Here is a 5,325-nt window from a genome sequence, read left to right as displayed (position 1 = left end):
TCAAGTTGCTGTCCAAGCACGATATATCTGGAAGGCACCCAACCAGAAATAACCTTTTGCCCTGTGATACCAGTGTGAGGGCCAGGGCAGGGAGTACACCAGGCTTGCCCCAAGCCTTGTTTGCTCTTCTGGGAAGGGAGCCAGGGCTCAGTGCCGGGAGGAGGGAGCAGGCAAACAGGCTTGAGCACCCCCTATCTCTCAGGATCTTCTGAAGAGCATATCTATTCATGAGCCTTCTATGGTCTAGGTATGTCAGCTTTTAGAGGGTTTGCCTGGCATAGATGAAACCCTGGGTTCAATCCCAGCAGCATATAAACCACGTATGGTAGCGTACACCTGTAATCCCAGTAGCCAGGAGATCAGAAGTTCAAGGCCATTCTTGGCTGCACAGCCAATTCTAGGATCAGCCTGGGCTACATAAGGCCTTGTCTCAAAAGTTCATGAAGGACCCTCATCTCACAGAGATGGCAGGCCACTGTCAAGAAGCCTTTAGCAGAACCAATGATTCACTTATAATAAATCAAATGGCCAATGCCTCTGGGATCACATCACACAGGATTAGCTACCCTGCTTCTTCTGGGATTCTCTCTCCTTTGTGAGCCTCATGAAGCAAAATGCCCTGTTGAGAAGTGCATACAGCAAGGAGGTAAGAACAGAGGCCACACAGATGCTGACCAATGACAACTGAGACCCTCAGCCCTAACCACAGGAACCGAATCCTGCCAGTCATCAGGGAGGCTCAGGACCTCATCTCTCCTTAAGAGTTCAAACACTTAAAAATTTGCTCTCTTTAAAATGCCCAGTCTCCATGCTGAGGTCCACGGCACGTGCTGACTCGGGAGAACACGTGAAGTTCACAATCCTTGTTGCCACTGACTGTGAAGGGCAAGGAAGCTACTGAAGACTCACAGTTGAGAAAGAGAAACATAGAAGGTTTCTGTGGCAATTCCTAACCTCGCTCCCCACTTCACCACAAGCCCCCCAAAATAACAGCCTAGACAGAAAGCCATCAAAAAGAACTCTTAAAACTCGTGATAAGGATGCTGAAGTGTAGCTATCCGCAGAGATGGCTTCTGGGAGGGGTGCGGGCGGACAGACTCGGTGTTCTTTAGGGAGCTGGCCACTGGGAGTCTGACCATGCTGCGGTGAGGATATGGGCAACACAAATTGGACTTGCTTTTTTGTGTGTGTGTGTTTTTGTTTGTTTGCTCATTTGTTTGTTTCCTCTTTCGAGGACTCACAGGGGTTGGAGGGCAGGACTGGAAGAACTGAGAAGTGAGCGTGACCAGGGTTCATGATATGAAATTCCCAAATGATCAATAACAATATGATATTAAAAAAAATAAATGTCCAGTCTCTTTTAAAATCCAACTGTGGGTTCCTACAAAAATAAAAATAAGTTAAATACTTTCATACTTCAAGAGGGAAGAATCAGGGCACAGTCACAAACCAAACAAAGCCAAACCAAACTCTATCTGTGAATAACTCACTATCTTCTGAGCTTCTTCAGAGCTTGGGGGGCTTCTCCGGCTCCATTGTCTGCAGCACACACAGCTCGTCTTCCAGGCTCCGTCTGGCCCCGTTCCACCACTGCTGCTGGTCTTGGTGGTCCTCCCATGGCACTGGCATCTCCAAAACACTGGGGTCTCTGCTGCAACTGGGCTGCACGTTCACCGATAGCACCTCCTGGGCTCTCTTCATGGTGCCAAGCCTCAACTTACCCTTTCAGTCCTGGGGTTTCAACTGCTACTATGGCTGCTCCTTCACCAGTGGTCTATCCTGGCCTCTCACAGTGCCCAGCCTCAGCTGCTCTCCAGACCCCTTCCTACCTTCGAAACCATTACTACCACCCCAGCAGTGGTGGTGCACGCCTTTAATCCCAGCACTTGGGAGGTAGAGGAAGGCAGAACTCAGTGATTTCAAGGCCAGACTGCTCTACAAAGAAAGTTCCAGGACAGCCAGGACTGTTACACAGAGAAACTTTGTCTTGGAAAAAACAAAAAAAAACCAAAAAAACAGTACCACCTGGGTGAGCCTTAGACTACCAAATTCAGCTGCAAGGGACAACCTTGGCCACTCTGGAACACAGCTTCTGTGTACTGACTCCTAGGGAACCACCAACTTCTTAGCTCCCGCTGGCTAGCACCGATTTTCCCAGTAAAGGTTTTACATTAGTGTTTCTGAGCTCTCACTAATCACAGCCGATTCTTCACATAACCAGAACCACAGATTCTTCACACAAAAGGCCCAGTGGCGTCTTTGCTTTCCTCTGAAACTTCACAAGGTCTCTAACATCTACACCGTTCTCAACATGCTTTTGTCTTCCAATGCTGTGGGACAGTGGTCTTTTATCCTGTTGCTTGTTATTATTTTTAATAAAATGCTGATTGGCCAATAGCCAGGCAGGAAATATAGGCAGGGCGACCAAGCAGGAAGTTGAGGCAAAGCAACTAGAACGCTGGGAAGAGGGAAGCGCAGTCTGCAGTTGTGACCCAGCCACAGAAGAAGCAAGATGTGACTGCCTTGCTGAAAAAGGTACCAAGCCACACGGCTAACAGAGATAAGAAATATGGGCTACTTTAAGTTATAAGAATTAGTTAATAAGAAAAGCCTGAGATACTGGGCCAATCAGTTTATAATTAATGTAGACCTCTGTGTGATTTCTTTGGGACTTAACAACTGCGGGAACCGGACAGGACAAAAACCTCAGCCAGCAGAAGGAAGGTCGCACTGAACAGTTCACTGAGCTCTCATCCTCAATGGTTTTTCTAGCCCGAAGTTCCGAAGCCCTTCCACAATCCTCCCCCAAACAACATGGCCAGGTCTGTCACAGCAACACCCACTCCTGGTACCAACTTGTCTTAGTTAGGTTTCTATGGCCGTGATGAAACACCATGACCAAAAGAAAAGCTGGGGAGGAAAGGAAGCCTTCCACTTCCACATTCATTGTCTATCACTGAAGGAAGTTAGGACAGGAACTCAAACAGGGCAGGAACCTGGAGGCAGGAGCTGATGCAAGGCCATGGAGGGGAGCTGCTTACTGGCTTGCTCCAAAAGGCTTGCTCAGCCTGAGTTCCCATAGAACCCAGGACCACCAGCCAGGGGTGACCTCACTCACAGTGGACTGCACCCTCTAACATCACCCACTAATTAAAATTCTGGTCTGCCTGCAGCCTGGTTTTATGGGGGCATTTTCTCAATGGAGGCTTCCCTCCTTTCAAACGGCTCTAGCTTGGATCAAGTTGACATAAAATCAGCTAGCACACATTGCTCAAATCCTGCGATTTACAAGACTGAAAGATTGACTACACCTTAAGGCCAAGGATGTACCTCAGATAACAAAGGGTTTGCTAAGCACACACGGAGTCCTGGGTCAATCCCCAGTACCTCACAAATCAAGGGTGAGGACTGAGGAGGTGGAGGCAGGTGATCAGACACTCAAGGTCGTCTTCCTCTCACCAAGCACTTGAGGCCAGCCTGAGACCTTGTCTCAAAAAGAGAAAAGAAATATTAAACAAAGCTTAAAATGTAAGTGAAATTTAAAAATTAAGTGTGTGTGTGTGTGTGTTCATACATATCATACACACACACACACACACACACACACAAACACACACATTCTGGGCTCTAGGAGAGCACGTGACAGTAGGAGGTCCCTGAGCTGGTTTAAATGAGAAATATCACCAAAGGTTCATGCATTTGAATACTTGCTCACAGGAGCTTTGGCTGGAGGTTTGGGCTCCAAGGCACCTTTTCCCTGCCGTCCCCGTGCCAAAGGAGGCCTCTCCTCTGAGCTGCTAATCTCAGTCTTCAACTTCCTACCTACTCTTTGCACCTCTGAACTGCACTTTTCATTTCTTTCAGCCCTGCTTGTTGCTCTTATTATTTGTGGAGCTACATCAGGATTATCAGAAATAACCAAGCCGCAGGCTCAGCTAACGCTAGACTATCTGGAAATTTCCCTCTGTCAAAGAAGTTAGTCCATCACTCTCTAATTCAGCTTCATGTCCTTTCTCAGAACATGGGCAGAATGCAGCCAGATTCTTCACCAAAATATCACAGGAATGGTCTCTAGACAGAGTCTTTGTTCCCCTCTGAAACCTCGCAAGCTGGGTCTCCCCTGTCTGCACTAAAGCCGTCCACGCTCCAACTAGAAAACAACTACATACAAACACTGATTGCAACCAACCCCAAGCTGGCAGCCACACCCGGCAGTGTTGTTCCCATGGCCACAGTTTTGGAGGTTAAAAAGAAAAGAAAAAAAAAAGCAAGATTAAGGGAGCCATGCGTTCTTCCTCCATGGTTGCACGTAACCATGGCAACTTGTGGCTATCTATGAGTCTCTTCAAGGAGGCACTAAAAAGCCTTGCCTGAAGCTGTAAAGGTAAAGCCTGAGTTGTGGTGGAGACCCCCAAGATGTTAGAGATGCCACAGCCAAGAGACATCTGCCAGTCAGAGCTAAGAAGTGGAACCAGTCCAAGAGAGACGAATGTTACAGGCAGCTTTGGGAAGGAGCCATTGAGCCCTTTGAAACTGAGGCCCCAGAGAGTAGATACAGACATACAGGATTTGGGGTGTGTGTGGCTTTTTTGGAGGTTGTTTGTTTGGCTTTGGTCCTATCTTTCCTCACTATGTCCCCATTTTTCCCTAGTGAGAATGCATATATTCAGGTCATTGTCTGTTGGAAGTATATGATTTGTTACTAGGTTTTCTTTCTTTTATAGGGGATCACTACCAAGAAATTACCTTAACATCACCAGCCCTAACTTCAAGCTCTACTACAGAGCTATAGTAATAAAAACAGCTTGGTATTGGCATAAAAACAGACATGTAGATCAATGGAATCGAATTGAAGACCTTGATATTAATCCACACACCTATGAACACCTATTTTTGACAAAGAAACCAAAATGATGCAATGGAAAAAAGAAAGCATCTTCAGCAAATGGTGCTGGCAAAACTGGATGTCGACATGTAGAAGAATGGCAATAAATCCATATCTATCCCATGCACAAAACTCAAGTCCAAACGAATCAAAGGCCTCAACCTAAATCCAGTTACACTGAACCTGCTAGAAGAGAAAGTGGGAAGTAGCCTTCAATGCATGGGCACAGGAGACCATTTCCTAATTATAACACCAGTAGCACAGACGCTAAGAGCAACAATTAATAAATAGGACCTCCTAAAACTGAGACACTTCTGCAAGTCAAAGGACATGGTCAATAAGACAAAATGGCAGCCTACAGGATGAGAAAAGATCTTCACCAACCCCACATCTGACAGAGACTGGTCTTCAAAATATATAAAGAACTCAAGATACTAGAC

The sequence above is a fragment of the Myodes glareolus genome, chromosome 1, assembly GCF_982192425.1.
Source record: "Myodes glareolus chromosome 1, mMyoGla1.1, whole genome shotgun sequence".
NCBI classification, from domain to species: domain Eukaryota; kingdom Metazoa; phylum Chordata; class Mammalia; order Rodentia; family Cricetidae; genus Myodes; species Myodes glareolus.
This window is presented reverse-complemented; position numbering follows the sequence as displayed.